This window comes from Ambystoma mexicanum, chromosome 4p (assembly GCF_040938575.1).
Source record: "Ambystoma mexicanum isolate Mex_15411 chromosome 4p, UKY_AmexF1_1, whole genome shotgun sequence".
In the NCBI taxonomy this organism is placed as follows: Eukaryota; Metazoa; Chordata; class Amphibia; order Caudata; family Ambystomatidae; genus Ambystoma; species Ambystoma mexicanum.
Window position 1 is genome coordinate 825419736 of NC_090927.1, and position 23354 is coordinate 825443089.

Here is a 23354-nt window from a genome sequence, read left to right on the forward strand (position 1 = left end):
TGAGTTTGGAAGGCCTGAGCCGGGGGCTCATGCAGACTCTTGCTATAGGCGGCTCATGTCTAGGGTTTGCGAATACCTGGGGTGGTCCAGTCCTCCTGAGGATTTTGTTCAGTATGACCTTACTGACATCTTGGACCGAGGTCCCCCCTCTGACCTGGTATTGCCTTTCCATCTTCTGTTGCAAATAAAGGGTGTCATCGGCTTGGCAGACCTCGGAATCGCTTCCGGTGGTCAATAAGAATTTGGCGAAAAAGTACCGACCATCTGTTAGAGACCCCATCTATTTGTCTACTCACCCCACTCCTGAGAGTTTGGTGGTTCAGGCAGCTACGGACACCTCGAGTGTCACGACTCGCTCCCTTCGCTCCCGTTCCCGCCACTTGGGGGCATGTTTTGGGGCTTATTCCCTGCTGGACATTTCCTCCGAACCTAATGCCACAGTGCTGCAATGAACTGGGAGCGCTAAATCCCTATTTTCCAAACTACTTCCCTTCCGGATCCATTCCAGGTTTTTGGCAGCCAGCATGCTTTTTTAACCAAATGACTGTGCTTCCCAGAATGCCTGGCCCACTGCTCCACCTCCACCCTTGCAGGACAAGGTTGGGTGGAGGATAGGCAACACCTGTGGCTGCAGGTGCAGCAGTCAGCACACCTGAGGCGTGTGCTCGTTAACAGCTTTAAAAGCCTCAGTCTCACTTCAGTCCAGCGCTGGTCATCGTCTGCAGTGTTCCTGTTTTGACTAGTCCCTGGTTCCTTGTTCCTTGCCTTTTGTACCTACTTTCTTGTTCCTGTTTTCTTGTTTCCTCCGCCCTGAATTTCGGATTCATGAGCTAATTGATTTCTGCTCCCTTGATTTCCCTTTTTGTCTTCCTCTGTTTGCAGGCAGCATTTCTCAGTGCTTTCCCCTTTTAGATGCAGCCCAGTTTGTCTGTGTTCTATATTTCTTTGACTCTGTCCTTTGCTGCTGTTACCCATTTACCTTAGCCTTCCTCTTAGTTTAGTTTCCTGTCTTTTCCTTGGAGGGGTAGGGAAAAGTTTGCATTGGTTATTTAGCTTTTTCCCTGCTCCTGATCCTTACTTCTATTGGGATCCATTTCAGGTTTTCCTTAGCTCTTCTGCATTTATTTTCCCTTTTGATTTTAGGTGTGGTGTGCGGTTGTTAGCTAGCTCCTGTGTGAATGCTTATGTTTTCCTCACTATTTGTTATCACTATTTCAACTTAGGTATTTAGTTTTCTGCAGCGGATCACGCTCGGCTGCCTTCCAGCCTTCACCCTTGCCCTGCCGGGCTCCCCACATTACAGCGGATCACGCTCTGCTGCCTTCCAGCCTCCGCCCTTGTCCTCTGGGCTCCCTGCCCTGCAGCCTGCCTCGCTCCGGCTACCTTCAGCCCTTGTCCTCTTGGGCCCCCTGTTCTACAGTCTACCTCTCCCTGGCAACCTACAGCCCTTGCCCTCTGGACCTTCCTACTTCTCCCATTGCTGTTCTAGCCTCTCGGGGTCCCAGTTTCATCAACAGGATTCGTGGGCTAGCTGACATTCAAGAGGTATATCTCGTCCTTGTGAGTACAGTTCTTTAGTTCCCTTATTTGATTCCATCAGAGTGTTAGTTCACAGATCCTGTCATTGCTTGCCCTCCACGTGGGTTTAGCGCTGTCAGTACCTGTAACAGCAATTGGGGGTAAGGCGCTTGCCGACTTTCCTCGCGGTCAGGTGCTTACCCCACATCCCTTTTCATATATTGGGTTTAAAATCACACTCTGTTTGCACTCCTGGCTTCTAGCATACATGAGTCATTGTTCCTATGTGCACATTTCCCTTGCCATATTCGCTGCCTTAGTATTCGCAGGACTAATCCTGACAGTATCCTGACAGTATGACCAGCCCAAAATTCCCATTGAATATGGCAAGTTTAAGAAAGAAAGGCAGCAAGGCCTCTAACAGGTTAGTACAGAAAGCTTCCCCTACATTTACCTGTGACAATCAAATCACTAGTCTTGGTTTAAATGAACTCCTTGTCACGAATGGGCATTTACGAGCAAAGTATTTTTCCCATAGGATGGCACATCCTACATTGCCTGATCCTAGTTCGATCTTTTGTTATGATCCCGATTCTATGTCAGCGCAAGCCTTAGCCGCAGAAAACAACACACTGTTAGACTTATTATACAAGAGTACCTCTGTTGTTGAACCCCATGATTCCAGTTGTGCTTCATCTCAGATAGAACAGTTTCATGGTACAAACATAACGAATGGAGGGGTTCCTTGCATAACTTCAGTTTTCTACTCTCAGCCCAAATACTTCTTTGCACAAGTACATACGGTAGTCCCTAATGTCAAGAGGTCTAAGGTCAATAGATTACTTAAGGGTAACACAGACCAAGTTAGTATGAGAAAGTATAAATCTCAGAACCTGAAAGCAGTTGAGGACAATGCACAATCGGTGCACATCCAGATTGCTAGTGCAGGATCCAGCCCTGATGCCACTATGCCTCCCCCTGTGCCTACTGATAGTGATGTACAGCTAATGCAGGGCATGCTAAGAGCTAAGCTTGAGGAGTTAACACAAGAATTCATTTCTTTACAAGAGGAGAATAAGATCTTGCACGCATTCCTGAATACACCTCAGACTTTATCCATTGATGTTGATGAAGTGAACACAGTTCAGCCCCTGAGTGCAGAGACTTTGGTAAACCATGATAATTGCCAATATGTTAGATCTATTGGAAGTGAAAGTCTTTCTTCTAGCACAGCGCTCAATCTGGGCACAGTTTCTAACAATTGTTCTGCTGATTGTCAGGGATTGCAGTTAGCTGAAGATTTACAAGCCACTCCTTTACCTAAAGTTTCCTGTGTAGCAGTCTGTCATAATTCTGAGCTAGCACACATACAAGCTTCTGATCTCCAAACACAATACACAAAGGTGACATACACAGATTCAGTCACTACAGTAGGCTTAGGTCCTGCTCTTGATACAGCTGCTGAGACTGAAGTAGATGTTAAAGCTGATGTGGAAAACGATCTTACCTCTGGGTTCACTCTTCCTTCTGCCAATCCTGATCAATACGAACAGTCAGAGACAGTACAGATTTCATGTTCTGATGAACTCATTCCACAGTATACAGAACCAAAAGACCAGCAGGCGATTCCTGAACTGTTGATTGTTAATCTGCCTCTTTCAGAAGCTAAGACAGAGGAATGGACAATTGACGAAATCCTGATTAACAGAGACTTTACTATGGTGATTCCACTGGTTGATTTTGACTTCCACAAAGAAAGAGACTCTGTGTCACCCACTAAAGAAAAGGTCTGCAAGGGTACAGTTCAGTCCTTGGTTACTGGAGCCAAGGAGTCTAATGCCCTAAAGGTGCCCTCCATTCCTGAGTCACCAATGTGTCTATCAACTTCTGAGACTTCTGGGTGTCCTCCTACAACCATTGACTCTTCTATGATCCAATCCACAGCCCTGCAGTCATCTTTGGTACACGTGTCTTCAATCAATGAACCGCTGCCATGTCTGCCATTTAATCAAGAGCCTCCACCATGCACGGGGTCAGTCCCAAAGACCCTGACATGTTTGGATTCAGCTACCGAGATGGCTCCAACTTGCATGCCTTCAGCTTCAAAGTTTCCTCTGGCCTGCCTGTCTTCAGCTACAGTGACTCATCCAGAAGATCATCCTTCAGCCAGAGAGCCTCCGGTAGTCCATCATATGTGCATGTCTTCAGTTCCAGAGTCTATTGCTTGTTTGCCTTCAGTTCATGAGACACCGGTATCCTGCTTAGCCTCGCTTCCAACATCAGAGGTATACCTGTCTACACCATCAGATCCTGCTGTATTTTCTACTGCTCCAGACAGTCCTCCTGAATCCCAAACATCTACTGTCGATGAACGTTTATATTGCCTTTCTTTTGCTTCAGGAGGAGCACCAGAATGCCTGCCTTTTCCACAAGACGATTCTTCCAACTGCTTCACTTTAGCATCAGAGCCTCCTAAAAATGCAGCATCAGAGTTTGAGACTTTTGCCAGCTCCCGCTTCAGAGTCATCAAGCTGGACCAAGTGGTGAGTCAGAACCACTCACCTGGGTATGCACAGGGGGTGGTGCAGACCGGCGTATTACCTACAGAACTTGTGCAACAGAATTCCGCCAAGAAGCACCAGTTGGGTGCTAGTAGCCAAAGGAAGGGAATGTCTGCTGCAGTTCAAGATGTGTCTGTTATCGCTCCTTCTGCGAGTGTGCCTGAAGTACCAAGTACTGTGTCTATCACTCCTATCAGTATGCCAAACGTCCCTGCTGTTGTATCCAACGTACAACAAAGTAGCTACACGACTGTCACCAGGAGTACCAGCCTCGTACAACCCATTGGACTTCCAGGCATCCAAGGTGTAGAACATGTGCAGTCAAACCTTAATCATTTTCAACCACAAGCTTTTTCCCAGATGGATGACAGAAAAAGATCTGAACCTCTACCTCAGCCGCCACCTTCTCTAATGGCTGAACATGAACATTTCCTGAAGCCAGCAACTTCCTCACCTCCCGCATGTCCGCTCTCGGCAGAAAGGCTAACAGAACTTCTACCATTGTCTAAGGCAAGTTGCACCAGTCTGCCTCCCTCCTCAAAGACTTACAAGGGTCCACTCCCAGTGACTGAGCTTCCTGGACCTTTCAACGTTGCTTCAGGTCTTGCAAGTCCTTCATGCCCTTCTTCGAACCATGAGTCTCTTCCTCACCAGAAACCACCGTTTCCATCAGTATCACCTCCAAAGACAAAGCACTCCTATCATGGAAGCCCATCTGCCTTTGCCCACAAGCCACCATTTCCATCAGTGCCACCTCCAAAGAAAAAGCACTCCCATCATGGAAAGAAGAAGTCTCGTGCGGGTGGCGGGCACCCGAAGAGGGCCGTAGGAGGGGGTATACTGTCACGACTCGCTCCCTTCGCTCCCGTTCCCGCCACTTGGGGGCATGTTTTGGGGCTTATTCCCTGCTGGACATTTCCTCCGAACCTAATGCCACAGTGCTGCAATGAACTGGGAGCGCTAAATCCCTATTTTCCAAACTACTTCCCTTCCGGATCCATTCCAGGTTTTTGGCAGCCAGCATGCTTCTTTAACCAAATGACTGTGCTTCCCAGAATGCCTGGCCCACTGCTCCACCTCCACCCTTGCAGGACAAGGTTGGGTGGAGGATAGGCAACACCTGTGGCTGCAGGTGCAGCAGTCAGCACACCTGAGGCGTGTGCTCGTTAACAGCTTTAAAAGCCTCAGTCTCACTTCAGTCCAGCGCTGGTCATCGTCTGCAGTGTTCCTGTTTTGACTAGTCCCTGGTTCCTTGTTCCTTGCCTTTTGTACCTACTTTCTTGTTCCTGTTTTCTTGTTCCCTCCGCCCTGAATTTCGGATTCATGAGCTAATTGATTTCTGCTCCCTTGATTTCCCTTTTTGTCTTCCTCTGTTTGCAGGCAGCATTTCTCAGTGCTTTCCCCTTTTAGATGCAGCCCAGTTTGTCTGTGTTCTATATTTCTTTGACTCTGTCCTTTGCTGCTGTTACCCATTTACCTTAGCCTTCCTCTTAGTTTAGTTTCCTGTCTTTTCCTTGGAGGGGTAGGGAAAAGTTTGCATTGGTTATTTAGCTTTTTCCCTGCTCCTGATCCTTACTTCTATTGGGATCCATTTCAGGTTTTCCTTAGCTCTTCTGCATTTATTTTCCCTTTTGATTTTAGGTGTGGTGTGCGGTTGTTAGCTAGCTCCTGTGTGAATGCTTATGTTTTCCTCACTATTTGTTATCACTATTTCAACTTAGGTATTTAGTTTTCTGCAGCGGATCACGCTCGGCTGCCTTCCAGCCTTCACCCTTGCCCTGCCGGGCTCCCCACATTACAGCGGATCACGCTCTGCTGCCTTCCAGCCTCCGCCCTTGTCCTCTGGGCTCCCTGCCCTGCAGCCTGCCTCGCTCCGGCTACCTTCAGCCCTTGTCCTCTTGGGCCCCCTGTTCTACAGTCTACCTCTCCCTGGCAACCTACAGCCCTTGCCCTCTGGACCTTCCTACTTCTCCCATTGCTGTTCTAGCCTCTCGGGGTCCCAGTTTCATCAACAGGATTCGTGGGCTAGCTGACATTCAAGAGGTATATCTCGTCCTTGTGAGTACAGTTCTTTAGTTCCCTTATTTGATTCCATCAGAGTGTTAGTTCACAGATCCTGTCATTGCTTGCCCTCCACGTGGGTTTAGCGCTGTCAGTACCTGTAACAGCAATTGGGGGTAAGGCGCTTGCCGACTTTCCTCGCGGTCAGGTGCTTACCCCACATCCCTTTTCATATATTGGGTTTAAAATCACACTCTGTTTGCACTCCTGGCTTCTAGCATACATGAGTCATTGTTCCTATGTGCACATTTCCCTTGCCATATTCGCTGCCTTAGTATTCGCAGGACTAATCCTGACAGTATCCTGACATCGAGGCAGCAGGCCCTACCACCCCTCCGGATAGGGGACGACAAGTGCTTCGACGGATGGGCTTGGAAGGTTTTTTCGTCACAGAGCATGGCACTGAAAGCTGTCGACTCCTCATGTGCCCTGGCAAGATTTACACACACTCTGTGGACCTGTGTTTCCTAAGCGGCTGAGCATATTCCCGAGGGGAGGAAAGGGATGGCTTCCTAGCCATCGTGCATGACAGCAAGGATGCTATGTGTGAAGCCCTTCAGTCGGGGTTGGACGCGGCAGACTGCGTCAGCCGGTCCATGGCTGCGAGCACCGTACTACGCAGGTTTGCGTGGTTGCGGAAGTCGGGGTTTGCTCTTGATGTGCAATCCCGTCTTCTGAACATGCCCTTTGGTGGCGTTCATTTATTTGGCAGCAAGGCTGATGAGAGCTTTGAGATGTTGCAGACCCCCAAAGCTGCAGCAAAGTCTTTGAGTGCTGCAGTGCATCAACCTCTGTCTTTTTGTCCTAGGGGACAGCAATGGAGGGGAGGTTCCTTACGTTTCTACTCCTCCTTTGGTAGATCGAGGGGAGCTGCCAGTCAAAGGGGCCACCGTAAGAGTACTTTGGGTGCCAAAGCTGCTCGGGCAGTTGCCTCTTTGCCATCAGGCACTGCCACAGCCGCATCAGCTCAGTCATGAGGCCATGTCCGATGATTTGCCAGTTGGGGGCAGACTTGCGCAGCATCTTGGAGAATGGCGTGCCATTACTTCTGATGTGTGGATATCATAGCCCACGGCTACTGCCTTCAGCGGCCTCACGACAATCCACTGGGGAAGCTCTCTTTGAAGCGTCCGGATCCGCTCCTTGCACAGGAAATCCTATCCCTACTTGAGAAAGGCGCCATAGAACTGGTGCCTGTAGTGGAGAGGAACAAGGGATGGTATTCCCCTTATTTTTTGATCCCAAAGAAAGACGGGGGGATTGAGACCCATCATGGACTTGCGTTGGTTGAACAAGCTTCTCAGGAAGGGCAACTTCAAGATGGTCACTCTTTCTCAAGTCCTCCAGGCCCTTCAACTTCAGGATTGGTTGGTGTCTCTAGACCTCAAGGATGCTTACTTTCATGTGCCGATTCATCCCAAGCACAGGAAGTACCTGAGGTTCGCGGCTGGCAACCCCCACTTTCAGTTTCGGGTTCTGCCATTCGGATTGACCTCCGCCCCGAGGGTCTTCACCAAGCTGATGGTGGTGGTGGCAGCGTACCTCAGCAAAGGGGGGATGCACGCCTACCCCTACCTGGACGATTGGTTGATCAGGGCGCGTTCTCCCGAGCAAGCCCTGGATCATCTGACCGTCACCTGCCATTCCCTTCACAAGCTGGGCTTCTCCCTGAATTTAAAGAAGTCGCATTTGACACCTTCCCAGCGGCTCCAATACATCAGAGCAGAGCTCGACACGTCCCTGGGGCAGTGTTCGCCTCCCCAGATGAGGGCTCATCACATTCTGCAGATGGTGGACAAGTTTCAACGTGCCCAGAGTCTCCCGGCGTTCGAATTCTTAAGGTTGTTCAGTCTCATGGCATCCTGCATTTTTCTGGTGCCAGAGGCCAGACTGCAGATGAGATCCCTGCAGTGGGCTCTCAAGATGCAGTGGTCACAGTTCTCCGGCAGATGTCGGATCCCGTTCAGATTCCGATCTCAGTCACCCAGGATCTTCTATGGTGAGCCGACAAAGGGAATCTGATGAAGGGGGCACCGTTTTGGCAACCATGGCCAGAGGTGACTATCGTGGTGGATGCCTCCCTCACAGGATGGGGTGCTCATGCCAACGAGTTGACAGCCAGCGGCCGTTGGTCTCCACGGAGTCCAGACTCCACATGAATCTGTTAGAGCTGAGAGCCATCAGGCTGGCCCTAGCGGCTTTCCTGCCGTCTGTGCGGGGGAAGACTTTCCTGATTATGATGGACAACACATTGGCCATGCATTACCTCAACAAAAAAGGGGGGGGCAGGGTCACTTCCGTTGTGCAGGGAGGCAATGCAGCTCTGGTTCTGGGCCATCCAACAGGAAATCTCGATCTCAGCAGTTCATCTGGCTGGAGACAAAAACGCTGCGGCGGACGCTCTGAGCAGGCAGAGCACAGTCTCTCACAAGTGGGAGTTGGCTCAGGAAGTCCTTTTGGAGATCTTCGGCCTTTGGGGAACTCCACAAGTGGATATCTTTGCCACCAGTGTCAACTGGAAGTGCGAGAGATTCTGCTTGTGGGAATTTCCACCAAGAGGAGCCTTAGGGGACGCGTTCGTAATGGAGTGGTCCTTCCCACTGCTGTACGAGTTTCCTCCAGTCCCCTTCATTCCTCAGGTGTAGCGGAGGTTGTGGAGGTTCGCTTCCCGAATGATCCTCATTGCTCTGGATTAGGCAAGGAGAGCGTGGTACCCGGACCTTCTTGACATGTCCATCTGCCCTCCACGCCGTCTTCCCTACCAAGATGATCTGCTCTCACGGGCGGGGGGTCAGGTTCTCCATCCAGAGGTGAGGTCGCTCAACCTTCACGCTTGGTATTTGAAAGGTTGAGATACAAGGATTTCGACCTCCCGGATGACGTGATGGAGATGTTGCTTTCGGCCACGCGGCCTGCAACAAAATCCCTGTACCGTTGTTGTTGGCAGAAGTTCTGTGACTGGTGCAGGGGTCGGAATGTGGATCCTTTCCAATTTTCCATTCCTATGGTGTTGTCTTTTTTGCTTTGGTTAGCCCACAAGGGCCTTCCAAGTGGGCACCATTAAGGGTTACCTGGCGGTGCTGTCTATATTTAAGCACTTGTCTGAGGAGTGTTCATACTTTAAGATTCCTTTGATTTCACAGTTTCTGAAAGTACTGTCTAATGTGTTTCCACCGTCCATTTTCCAGGTGCCGGGTTGGGATTTGAATTTGGTTTTAAAGTTCCTGATAGGAGCTCCGTTTGAGCCCTTGCACTCTTGTCCGCTGAGACTGTTGTCTTTTAAAACTGTGTTTTTAGTTGTGGTTACTTCCGCATGCAGAGTGAGTGAATTGCAGGCACTTTCTGCCAAGCCACCCTTTACAGTTTTCCATAAGGACAGGGTTGTCCTGAGGGTGCGACCTTCTTTTCTTCTGAAGGTTGTGTCTGAATTTCATTTGAGCCAGAAAGTGGCTCTTCCGGCTTTTTATCCTCCTCCGCATCCTGGTAAGGAAGAGGAGAGGCTCCATAGGTTGGATCCTAGGAGAGCTTTGAGCTTTTACCTTTCACAGATGTCTCGGGTCAGAGTGGACGATCAGCTCTTTGTAGTTTATGCTAGACACCTCTTGGGTCAGGCTGTTTCCAAACAGTAAACACGTTTGAGCACAATAACTATTTCCGCTTTTTTTATTAGGGGGCAAGGGTGTGTGAGGAATAAACCGTATACATGAGCAAAGAACACCACTTGCTACCCAACTTCCCTATACACTATCAAGAGGGTGGTAGTTCCTCTAAGTGATGCTTATTTTCACTTAGCTGCAGTGATCACGTGAACATGAGTGTTAGCAAAAAAACAACAATTTTTAATTCACAATCGGATTATTAAAACGACCATCTCTAAAGCCAGTACACCGATGGTCTAAAAAACAGGTCACAAATATACAGACATATCGATATTTTCTCAAAATGCTTCACAGTTTTGATCAAGGCATCAGCCTTGTGCATTTTACAGAGATGTATTGAAAACGTTTCATTTCGATAGGTAGATCTTTCATAATATATATTCCAACAACTGTGATGTTAGTATCAGAGTGATTTGAAAACCACATGACATCCTGTCTTTTATCATGGCACGTCTACACCAACTTGTGTTTCAGGGGAGAGACATACGCCAAAACTGACGTATCTTGATGTAAAGTGTGTAGTCTGTCCCCTTCTTCAGGACGCTATCAATTTTTCAGTATATAATCCAATATACATACAAGGAAGCAGTCATGTGATCAGCATATACTGCCTGCAAGTACAAACACATAAAATGGCTTACTGTTAAAAACCTCACATTCTTGTGACCATAGTGGTTTCACCAAGCAGCACAGGGACTAAACACCCCACTGACCTGCTACTTGCGTAGCTCGTTTTCTCGTGTGGGAGTCGATTTTCATTATTCTGCATCACTACTTTGCCCAATGAGTTATTCCTTACTGTAAGACAGCAAATGGAGAGCGGTTATGTAGATTCTCTCTTTTATTCTACATAGTTATCTATGAGATATTATACATATATTTTTTATTGGACCATTACCTTTTCATGGTAAGGAGTATGTTAGGTTTCCTGGTGCACTACCACCCTGTTAGGTGTAGGCGAGGAGAAATCACTGCCTACAGTTGCCAGCGGCGTCAGTGGCTGCAATACTGCTGGCGTATGTGGAGAACAGAAAAGAGGGAGGGAGGGAAAAGGGGAGGAGGAGAGGAGAGAACAGAGCAAAAAGGTTTAGTCCGAACCTCTCCAGTAATGTGTGCTGTTTCTAAATATATAGAATATAGATATGCACACTTACTTTGGCGGCACTGGCGATGTAATCAAGGTGCCGTGTTTGCATTCAGTGAGGCAGTGGCGGTCCGCGTGTCAGTGGTCCGCTAGTACCTTCCGTTCAGAGTGTATTTCAAAAATGAAAGCCTCCTGGGAGTCAAAAGTGACGGTATTAGTCGACCTAAAGTGGTAATACATTTCTGGAAGTCAAGCTGTGTCAGTCCTATTGCTACTTGACTTACTTTTAAGAAATAAATCCAGGTGCCCCGTCGCGTTCGTCTCACGGCGGCGCTTCAGTGGTGGCTGTGTGCATCCAGCCGCCATCTTGGGTGTGGATGTACTTGAACTGGTCTGCTCTGCAGCCGTGTGCGTGCGCACGGCACCATCGCCATCTTGGATTGGGGCCGCATTCGGCCACATTAAGGATCGGTGTTACTGGTGTATTGTCTTCTGGTCCCCGGATGTTATTGTGTCCAGTAAATTACCATCTAAAGGAGCAGCCATCTCAAGGGAATTGTGGCTGCACCTTTATAATGAAGAATGTAAATTCAATATTTAAAGACTGCATAAGCTGTCACGTTATTGTGATGTAAATTCTTCAGATGCACATCTTTATGTATATATACATTTTCATAAGGGGGCCAGGGTCTGTGTCATGGGTACTGTTTTAAATTGTTCAGAATTAGTGCCCCACTTGGAGTGTGCACGGGAACCCGTTGAAAGGGCAATCACAATCAACGTGATTGGGAGGCATCTGTGCGGGTGCCAAGGGGGAAGGAGACACTAATGTCGGAGCACAGTTGTGGTCAGAAAATTTAACAAGCAGGTGGCGCGGTGCAGTACCTTGGTTAATGGTGGGTGTCATGGATTAATGATAGAATAGGTTCCACTCCACAGCTAGATTTAAACCATTCTTGGCTGTGTCTAGATTATAAATTCACCTTTGTTCAGTTTTCCTTAGGGTTAGATCCCTGTCACCCCCTTGTGGGTGTGCTCGAATTGTTTGGATCACAAAGCAGTACATTTCATCTTGGGTGTGTTTAGCTGCATCATAGTGTGCCACCAGCGGTTTATCTACAGTATGGTTTCTTATAGCCGACCTGTGCTCGCATATGCGTGTCTTCACTGTTCTTTTGGTCTTCCCGATGTATAAGAGACCGCATGGGCATCTAATGCCATAGATTACCCATTTTGTGAGGCAATTTGAAAATGTGTTACATTTGCAATTTCGCCCTTTTAGGTCAACATGTTTAATGTCAATCGTCAGGTGGTACACCAAGCAGTGTCCACATTTGAAGTGGCCTACTACCGGTGGTAAATGCCATAGTTGGGTCTGGTCTATAGTTGGATTTCTGTTGACACGCAAGTTGGGTATGCGTTTAAAGGCAAATCTGGGGGATTTGTTTTGAAGTCATCTATTTGTACAATTTTCCAATGTTTGAGAATGATCTTCCCAAGGTCATTGCTCAATGGAGAAAAAGTGGAGACATATGTCATTATGTCTTCTATACGTTTTGTTTGTTTTGTCAAACACACATCTCTATTTGTGTTGCGTGCTCGCTTCATTGACTGTCTAAGGGTTTTTGAGGGGTATTCACAAGTTTTTTGCATAGTTCATTACTGTTGAATTTAAAGTCATCTATCTTACTACAATTTCGCCTTATCCGAAGAAACTGGCCATATGGTAGATTTTCACACATATCGAGAGGATGGAAGCTGCTATACAATAGTAATGTGTTCTTATCTGTGGATTTTTTGTTGAGCGTTGTCCCCAGAGTGTTATTGGGTCTTTTGAAAATTATGAGGTCTAGGAATGGTATCTTTTCTTTGTTGGAGGCCATGGTGAATTTTATGGTCGGGGCTTGTTGGTTCAGGCAGAGTAGAATATTTGCCAATTCTTCTTCCTGGCCCCTCCATACCATGAAAATGTCGTCTATGTAATGGTGCCACACGACGATCTTATCCCGGACGGGGTTGGTGGCAGTGTAGACGATGGATTCCTCGTACTGATCCATATACAGGTTGGCTAAGTCAGGGGCGAATGTTGCCCCCATACTAGTTCCTTGGATTTGTTGGTAGTATGTTTTTTCAAACAAGAAAAAGTTCTTTGTCAATGCCAATCTGATGCATTCAATAATGAAGGTGGAGGGTACCGTCAGGTCCTCCCTTTTTTCCAAATATGAATACATGACTTTCAAACATTCATTCTGTGGGATGTTAGTGTAAAGTGCTTCAACATCAAGTGTAACTAAGATGTCTGTCGTCTCAGTTGGAGTTTAGTCAGTGATACGTATCATGGCAGTAGTGTCCTGGATGTAGGATCGCATAGATGCTATAAATGGTCTCAGGAAAGAATCGGCATAGGTGGAGAGTGGTTCCAATATTGACCCAATTGCAGAAACAATGGGTCTGCCAGGGGGGTAAGCACATTTTTGTGCACCTTTGGAAGTACATAGAAGGCAGGGGTTATGGGATTCGGTTTTGTCAGAAATGCCCATTCATCTTTGCAAATCCATTCATGGTCTGCCGCATGTTTCATTAGACTAGCTATTTCCTCCGTAAGTGCCACAGTGGGATTCCCGGGGAGTTTTTTGTAAGATTTTGTGTCTCCCAGTTGTTTAACTTCCTGTTCATATGCTGCCGCATCCCAGAGCACAATTCCTCCACCCTTATCAGCGGGTTTAATCTTAAACGAGGGATTATCCTCAAGCTGTTTCAATGCAGCGCGTTCTATTGTAGACAAATTGTCCTTCTGTTGATTTTTTGTTTTGAAAAGGCTTTGAATGCCCCGCTGAATCTTATTTTCAAATGTCGGTATTTCAGGTGACACCATCATAGTGGAGGGTAAGAAGTGTGAGGGTAATTTTAGGTCCGATGTATTTTGTTTTTCTGGGTTCCCACTTTTGGCATTTCGAAAGAAATACTTAAGTTTTAGTGTTCTTAGTGTTCTGCAAAAGTTCTTAATTTTAATGTCAAATGGATTTGTAATCTTGGTGGGAACAAATGAGAGGCCCTTACTTAGTACAATAATTTCTGTGGGACTTAATGTATGCGAGCTCAAGTTGAAGATTGCAATTACCAACTCGACTGTGGGGGTTGCCACTGGCGGGTGCGCATGTTGTGATTGCCCCATTGTTTGGTCTTGCCTCGTCTCCCCTGTCCCCGAAAATACGGAAATGGCGGTTGACCCCCTGGTGCAGTGACTCCTCCACTGGTAGATGGCTGTCCCGTTGTGGAGTCCGAGTCACTGATGTTCGAGGAGTTAGAAAAGGTCACATATTTGTTGTTATGGGGTCTGTACACAGCCACCACTGAAGCGCCGCTGTGAGACAAACGCGAAGGGGCACCTGGGTTTATTTCTTAAAAGTAAGTCACGTAGCAATAGGACTGACAAAGCTTGACTTCCAGAAAAATATTACCACTGTAGGTCGACTAATACCGTCACTTTTGACCCCCAGGAGGCTTTCATTGTTGAAATACACTCTGAACGGAAGGTACTAGCGGACCACTGACACGCGGACCGCCACTGCCTCACTGAATGCAAACATGGCACCTTGATTACATCGCCAGTGCCGCCAAAGTAAGTGTGCATGTCTATATTCTATATATTTAGAAACAGCACACATTACTGGAGAGGCTCAGACTAAACCTTTTTGGTCTTCTCTCTCCTCTCCCCCCCTCCCCTTTTTCCTCCCTCCCCCTTTTCTTTTCTCCACATACGCCAGCAGTATTATAGCCACTGACGACGCTGGCAACTGTAGGCGGTGATTTCTCCTCGCCTACACCTGACAGGGTGGTAGTGCAGCAGGAAACCTAACATACTCCTTACCATGAAAAGGTAATGGTCCAATAAAAAATTATATGTATAATATCTCATAGATAACTCTATGTAGAATAAAAGAGAGAATCTATATAACCTCTCTCCATTTGCTGTCTTACAGTAAGGAATAACTCATTGGGCAAAGTAGTGATGGCGAATAATGAAAATCGACTCCCACACGAGAAAACAAGCTACGCAAGTAGCAGGTCAGTGGGGTATTTAGTCCCTGTGCTGCTTGGTGAAACCTCTATGGTCACAAGAATGTGAGGTTTTTGACAGTAAGCCATTTTATGTGTTTGTACTTGTAGGCAGTATATGCTGATCACATGACTGCTTCCTTGTATGTATATTGGATTATATACTGAAAAATTGACAGCGTCCTGAAGAAGAGGACAGATTACACACTTTACATCAAGATACGTCAGTTGTGGCGTATGTCTCTTCCCTGAAACACAAGTTGGTGTAGACGTGCCATGATAAAAGACAGGATGTCATGCTGTTTTCAAATCACTCTGATACTAACATCACAGCTGTTGGAATAGATATTATGAAAGATCTACCTATCGAAATGAGACGTTTTCAATACATCTCTGTAAAATGCACAAGGCTGATGCCTTGATCAAAACTGTGAAGCTCTTTGAGAAAATATCAATTTGTCTGTATATTTGTGACCTGTTTCCAAACAGACCTTGTCCAGATGGATTGTTCTGACTATCTCGGAAAGCTACCGTTTGGCGGGGAAGGAGCCTCCGGTAGACTTATGGGCTCACTTTACTAGGGGTGTGGCTGCCTCCACTGCTCTACAAAGGGGTGTTCCTATTCGCAATATTTGTGAAGCAGCCACATGGGCCTCTGTCCATACTTTTGTTAAGCACTATTCCCTGGTTTCCATCCATGGCCAGGATTTGGCCTTTGGTAAGGCAGCCCTCTATTCAGCTAATTGATTGGGGAGTCTGTCATAGATGTGGAATACCTCGGAGGAACATCCCATCGAAAGAACGTTACCAGTTTGGTAAGTAACTTGTTCTTCTCCGCTCGTATTCCCACTGTCATGGGTGCTTATGTTGCAGTGGGAGCTTGCGTTCCTGCCGCAGCAGGCACTTGTTCCCACTGCGGCGGGTGCTTGTGTTCCCGCTGCAGCAAAGGCTGCTTCGCTCAGGCGAGCGTCAGTGCAGTGTTCCCCACATACCTCCACACCAGCTCCAGGCCGATCAGGTATGGAACCGCAATGCAATAGGAAGTCCGGCACCACCTGGAATCAAGCAGGCTGAAACAGTAACAAAGTCGAAGGGCTGAAGGGACAAAAACCAACACAGTACCCTATGGTTTGAATCCTTATGTCAAGCCAGTCATTGAAGCAGATATGGTCAGTGAAAATTGTAAACTTCTGTCCCAGTAGGTAATACCATAGAACTTCAACAGCCCATTTGATGACCAAACACACTTTTTCGATTGTGGAGTATGGTACCTCATGCGGAAGCAACTTTCGGCTCAGAAAGCAAATGGGTTACAGGCCGCCTTCATTTTCTTGGGATAACATGGCCCCTAGACCCCCTCCGGACGCATGCGTCTGTAGAAAGAAGTGTTGTTCGAAGTCTGGACATAGTAACATTGGGTTTGTGGAAATGGCCACATTCAGTAGGTTAAACGCAGACTGAGCCCCGGCACTGTACAGGTCACTGGAGCTTGTACCTCATAGCGCATCTGTTAAAGGAGTAGCAATAGATGCAAAACGGGGTTTGAAGAGTCTGTGGTAGCCCACAAATCCTAGGAATGCCCTTATCTCTTTCTTATTTCGAGGCAGGTGTATCTTTTCAATAGCTTCCACCTTACTGGCTTGTGGCCGAATAACTCCCTTTTCCATGGAGTTTGCCAAGTATTTAGTTTCCGTGGCCCCTAGAACAGTCTTCTTGGGGTTGATGTGCAAGCCCACTTCCGCTAGGGTGACTACTACTTTCTTCAGATGGAAGAGGTGTTCCTTCCAAGATTCGCTGAACACTACCATATCATCCAAGTAGGCTGCAGCGTAGTGTTCATTGGGTCGTTACACTACGTCCATCAGCCTCTGAAAGGTTGCCGGGGCTCCATGAAGACCGGGCTGACTGAGGTTTCTATGATGTCAATCCACAACATTTCCTCAATCTCATTCCTCACTACTTGTTTAGCCTCGGGTATTCTGTATGGCTTCAGGCGGACCACTTACCCAGGTTTGGTATTGATAGAAAGTTCGGCCAATTGGTTCCTTCCCGGTAAGTTGGAGAATGTATCGGCTTGAGTCCTACTGGTCCAGACCCAGTTGTGCTGCTTCTCCTTTTTCCTGTGGGGTGTCCCCTGTTCTTTCTGGGTATCCCAGCTATGGTTTATTTTTGTCCATGACAGTTGTATGTAGCTTACTCTCCTCTTCTGCTTCTCCCATGGCTGCCCACTCTGCTCCTGTCTCTGTGTGAGTGCAGTGATTCTCCGCTTGTATTCCCGCTACTGTGGATGCTCGTGTTGCGGCGGGAGCTTGTGTTCCCGCTGCGGCAGGTTCTGCTTCGCTCATGCGAGCGGAAGTGCGGTGTTCCCAACAGATAGCCACCACCTTTGAGGCTAGGGAGGTGAACCTGCTCCACAGGACCCTCTCTAGTGGCCTGGCAAGTGGGACCTCACTGGGAGTGACTTCCCCCTAGGGGCACAAGGACTCCCATTTCCAAAGGGACCTCCCTATCCAGAATTTATCTACATATATGGGACTTCCTTCCATCAAAAACTCTGTGTCCTCCTTCTGTTTGGCTAAAGGCAGATTTGAATCCAGCATGCCGGTGGAAGGAAAAGAGAATGCCCGTTTAAGAAGAAACTCGTATATAAGTGGGACGAGTAGGCCAGAATGGGGGAGAGAGAACGGTATTGAGGGGAAATCCCCTGATGTCAGAACACAGTGGAGAGGTGGAACAAAGTTGAATCGCAGAGCCTCCAAGGAGGTGAGAATGCCAGGCACAGATGCCGGAGGCTAGGTGAGGCAGAAAGCAGCAAAGCCACTATCAGGGCAGTTTTCGAGAAACTGTCCAATGTGGTGGCATGACCATGGAAGTACCGTGGTGGGCCAGGCACCAGTTATAACGAAGTGCAAACCTGAATGACAGGGATTTTTGAGAGCTCCTGCTGAACAAGGCCAGCTACAGAGAAGCTGAGAGCGGTGCAGCGAGCGCTGACCCCCGCAAGGCCACCCAAAGCAAATGAAGGTACAGGGGTGAACTGCAGAAGCGGGAGGCTGCTGGGGCAATATAGAATACAGAGACGAGACAGTGATTGTGATAAGGGCAATAACAAATCAATGAACCATTATAACCTGATTAAATGACAAACTTTGTGAATCATTAAAAAATTGAAAACAAATATCCTGGGTGAAGGAGAGAAAGCCACAATAAGATAATTCCACTATAGATAATTGCTAAAGAGCGGGTAGCCCACTTAATGAGAAAGTGTCAAATGGACTATGAGTTCAGAGTTTAGAGTGATCCAAACAAGGAGAGAAAGAGCGGATGTAAAAGACACCAAGAGTGGGTAACTCTCAATCATGATAAAACAAGGAAACAACATAAAATAAAGAGGAGACAGCCAGAAGAGAACCTTTTTTGGGCCACTTGTAGTTGTTACTGTTAGTGGTAGGGTCAGGTAGATTTAGGTTCAGACTGAGGACATTTTGATTTTGGACTTCACGATGACAGGCGAGCACCTTTAGATTCATTTAGTTAGGTAGGGAATCCCCCTATACCAATAGGGTGAGACAGGCATGTTTCCTTATTATTTAAATAAAAGTTATGGCATGCCAGCTGCATCGGCGATGTCTTTCTGTGATTAGTGGTGGCAGGTACATTGCAGAAGGGTAGTGCATTCCACGAGACATGAGGATTTAAACATAGCATGTACTATGGTGTGCTGTGTGAGGTAAGTCCGTAGCCCCATCGATGCATGGCTGCAGCCCTAGCACAGAAAAGTATGTCCACTGGTTGAAAAGGTATGTGCACTGGGTGTAAGTAGGTGCCACATTGTTGTTTTGTGTGTGTGTGTGGTTCGGCTGCACTGCACACAATGTTGGTTGCATGGGTGTGGTGATTGGTAGAACAACCTACAGTTGTCAGTGTATAGGTGGACATGCTGCAGTGACCAGTCATGCAGTGTGTCCACTGGGTGCACTAACGGAATAGTGTACATATGGAAGAGGGCACGGTGCAAGTGGTTTTTATATGTGCTTGCGTAGTGTGCATTGCCCAGATTAGTAAGTGTTGCAGTGCACTACGCACCATTGGTTCGATGCACGTACTAGAGGGTTGGGAGCAGGCCCAATGTTGTGAAGATTGTCTTGTTTGGTTGGCATGCCTATAATGCTTTGTGATTGGAAGTGGGTAGCAATGGCAAACACAGCTATATGTTTCTGCGTTATGGTAAGTGGAACACATGTCCTTGCCTCCCTTCTTTATGGTACAGCGTTTGGGTGGAAGTGCTGGTGCTTATGTTGTCTTTGTGATTTCTGGCACATGCCTACATGGTCGCCTGCATGGCTCTGTTATGTTGTGGTGAGTGTGGCCAAGGCCTAGGCTGTTAGGTGCATGGCCGAAGGCCGTAGGCCATGCACCCAACATCCTAGGCTTTCATCACAGCCACCACAACATAATGCAGCGGTGCAGTTGTCACTGTGCATGCATTTGAAGTTGGTGAGTAGCACACAATGGTTGCAGAGGACATTGTACACTAGGTAGAATAGCAGAAGTGAGCTGCTATGCGTACATTAGCATATGGTATTCATCATTGCCCCTGTTGCACAATAGGGAGCCACATGTCACCATTTGCGTTTACAATGGTTAGGTCCTTATAAGACCCTTGCTTGAGAAAGTGTTTGACCACATTGCCCCATGAAAGGAAGTCATCAGCATCAGAAAGTTGCAATATGGACAATGTACACAGCCACTTACTTACCGTTTAGCACAGGCAACACAACAGCATGGAGCCATGCATGTAAAGATGTGCCCAGGGTGAAAGTTGGCAGGCGCAATTGCAGATGACATGAGAAGTAAAACCTGCGTTGTACTAGGGTGTGGTGAGGCCCTAGCGGTCAGTGATGGTAGAGCAGTGGCAGAAGGGGAGTACAATGAAGACCACATGAAACTTGAAACGTACACTGCAGTACGGTATGTTGCGTGTGCTAAGCCTGTAGCCCCTTCGGTGAATGGGTGGCCACCTTGCACCGCCAAATATGTGCCCTGGGGTGAAGTAGGTTTCACATTGTTGCCTTTGGTGTGCGGTTTGTGATCATTGCATAAAATGTTGCTTTCATGGTTGTGGGGATTGGTTGCAATTCTTACACTGTGTAGTACATGCCTGGACCTGATGGAGTGACGACTCCTCTAGTGTGTCCTGTGGGTGCCGTGGTGAAGTAGTAGATGCTTAGAAGTGGCTTGGGGTGTCCTGCATGTACCTGGCCACTTGTTCACCTGCATGACTCGGTTATGTTGTGCTGGGTGTGGCCACGTCCTACACTATTGGGTGTATGGCAAAAGGCCGTAGGCCAGGCACCGAAGAGCCTAGGCCTGCACCATAGCACGCCACCATAATGCAGACATGCCGTTTTAAGTATGCATGTCTCCGATGGTGGTGACGTTCAAATAATGGGACTGTATAGACGTGGTAGAACAGCACAAGGGACCTGATATGCGACCAGTACCATGTGGTGTACATTATGCCATGACCCTGGACATTAGGGAGGCACATGGCGCTGTTTGCGTTTGGCATGATTTGCCCTTTGCACCACCCATCCTATGGTATGTTTGTGAATTGTGGTATGTGGCAAATGTTCCCCTTCATGAGGCCATTATGTTGTGCTGGGTGTGGGTAAGGCCTAGACTATTGGATACATGGCCAAAGGCTGTTGGCCGTTGGCCATGCACCCAAGAGCCTATCCCTTGATGACAGCCAGCACACCATACTGCAGCCATGCAGAGTTTCCTCTGCATCTCTCCGAGGATGGTGACCTTTGAATAATGGGTGCAGAGAGCATTTTACACTTGATGGAACAACGAAAGTGAGGTGCTATGTGTTGACTAGCACATGGTGTAGGTCATTGCACGTGTTGCACATTAGGGAGCCATATGTTAGCATTTCCGTTTGCTATGGGATGGCTTTTACAAGACTCTTGCGTGAGGAAGTGTTTTAACATATTGCGCCATAAAGGAAGTAATCCGCATCAGAAAGTTGCAATATGGACAATATACAGAGCGACGCACGTACCGTTCAGAACAGCCATCCCAACGTCATTGAACCATGAATTCAAAGACGTGGCCAGGGTGAAAGGTGGCAGGTGCAATTGCAGATGGGGAATGCAATACACATGACATGGGTGTGCTGTGTGGTGAGGGCCTAGCGTTTGGATGCATGGCTGGAAGCCTTACACGAACAGCTATGTGGGTTGCTTGCAACTACTCCTCAGATTGGTGCATTTCCTGTGTGGTTTGTGAGTTGTGCATGCGTTGTTGATTGCATGGGTGTGCTCATTGTTCACACATGGTACATTTTCCAGTGCGTGGAAGGAGCTTATGGAGTGAATAGTTCTGCAGCGTGTCCACTGAGTGCTGTGGTGAGAAAGTGTGTGTGTACCAGTACATAGGGTTCAACTGCATAGTGTATGTGCTTGAGTAGTGTGCATTGCGCTGATTACTAACTACTGTACTGCACTTTGAAGTATTTTATCATTGGAGTTGGTGGAGTGCTGGGAGGAAATAAACTACGGCTACCTGCAGTTCGTGGTGCTGGGTGCCGCTCTGGGTGAATGTGGATGCTGAAAGTGTGCATTGGTTTGGAGAGTGTTAGGGAGAATTCTCTTATAAGGCTAATTTCCCAAACTTAGTGAGTCCCCCAGCAGCTTTGCTGGATTTTTGGGGTTTGTTTGTCTCTCCTGCTAAGAGTGAGACTCTTCCTCCCACTCTTAGGCATGATTTGAGGTATGTCTTTGACTTTTTGTGTGCTTATGGGCTATGGGGTTTTCCTTCTGCTCCATAGGGTATCATCTATTTTTTATGTGTGTGTTACACAACACCCTCAGTGCAGTAACACAGGGGTGTCATAGTGACCCCCAAACATAGACTCCATACCCTGGGACTGACTACTGTCTCCCAGGGCATGTAAAGTCACCATTGACTTTACTAGTCCTAAATTGTGAACAGAACCAGTACAAACCATCATATTGTGGAAGTACTGGAAGGGTTTAATTATATTGCCCCTGGGTCTGTTTTCAAGGGGGCACTGTCCAGTCCCCCCCTTGTCGCGTTTCTGGCTGGTGGCAGTGGTTAACCACGCAAAATATTCCACCGGAATATTCCCTATGGGATTTTCCCATTGATTTTAAACGCACCACTTTTTGGTGCAATGTTAAAGATACTGCCTGTTTATTTATTTAAAATTAAATCAACGGTTGGGTCTTTTTGCCAGAACTCTTTTCTAAAATGGCGTTCGTTTCCGTCTCTGTAACTCTGACTAAGGTCGAGCCCTTTGTTCCACTTTTTTGGTGGGCTTCTCCACAGAAGCCATCCAAATGGTGCCACTCTGTCTGGGTTCCACAGGAAGGGTGGAGGGGGGAATTGGCACCCTGGACTGCGTTGCCTCTGCAACCCAAGTCGCACTCTACTCTGATTGGCCCAGTGGTGAGCCGCCCGGCTCACCACTTAGCATGTGTGATTGACAGCTAGGCTGATGAATGGGGGTTTTTCTGCATAAATGCAGGGCCTTTGGGACTGGAACTTCAGAAGTCGCCACAGGACCTAAGAATCTGAAGAGGGAAGAAGCTGAGCCATCTGCAACGACGACAACACCGGTGAAGCCCTGCTGCAACTACCTCACCACTTTCCCCACGACAAGAGAAGATCTTCTGCTGGACGAGTCTTCTTCCTCTGAGCTGGTGGGACCAACCAGTTTGCCCTTTTCGCCTTCCAAAGATGTCTCTTGGTCGAATCACCCGTGCCAAGCACCTCGGCGGCCGGATAGCCAAGCTTCACCACTTTGACCGCGAATAAAAGGAACGCACCTTTTATTGACGAACTCCGCGGGTGGTTTCATCCCTGTGCAGAGCAACGACTCCACGTTTCCTCCTTGACCAACTGCCACCGCTGGAGCCTCCTCTCTGTTTAAGGTACTGTGTCCTGCCTGGCCTCCCTTTCTTCGGTTTGCCCAAGGTGACCCTTAAATCCTTGGCTTGCCAACTGGGTTGGCCCCAGACCTTCTGACTTTACCTTCTTGAATCACCCCAACCTCTTTTGAACATTCTGAAAAGACTTTTCGTGCATTTTAAACCGTGTGATCCTGGGCACATTTCGCTTTGCTCCCTTTAAAGTGGGCCTGGCCTATGAACTTTGGCTCTACAGTATTTACTGCCTTTATTCCCTTGCTGAGAACTCCTAAAAGTGTTGGGACCTGTTTTATTTCTATGCTCCGCCTTTTTCTCTCCCTTTAACCGAACTATTGGAGTGCCATCAGGTTATGCGCTCACATCTGTTTAACAAATCGTGGTGTTTTAACTCTGACTTGTCTGACACTTATCAAGGGAGGTGTGTATACTATACCTGACTGTGTTTTAACTTGCT

The 23354-nt window shown here is 47.6% G+C and overlaps 1 protein-coding gene across 4 annotated transcripts in view; it reads left to right on the top strand.

Moving 5' to 3' along the window:
* Nucleotides 1-23354, top strand: part of USP45 (ubiquitin specific peptidase 45) — a 3631241-nt gene that overhangs the window by 2290027 nt on the left and 1317860 nt on the right. The window lies entirely within an intron of this gene.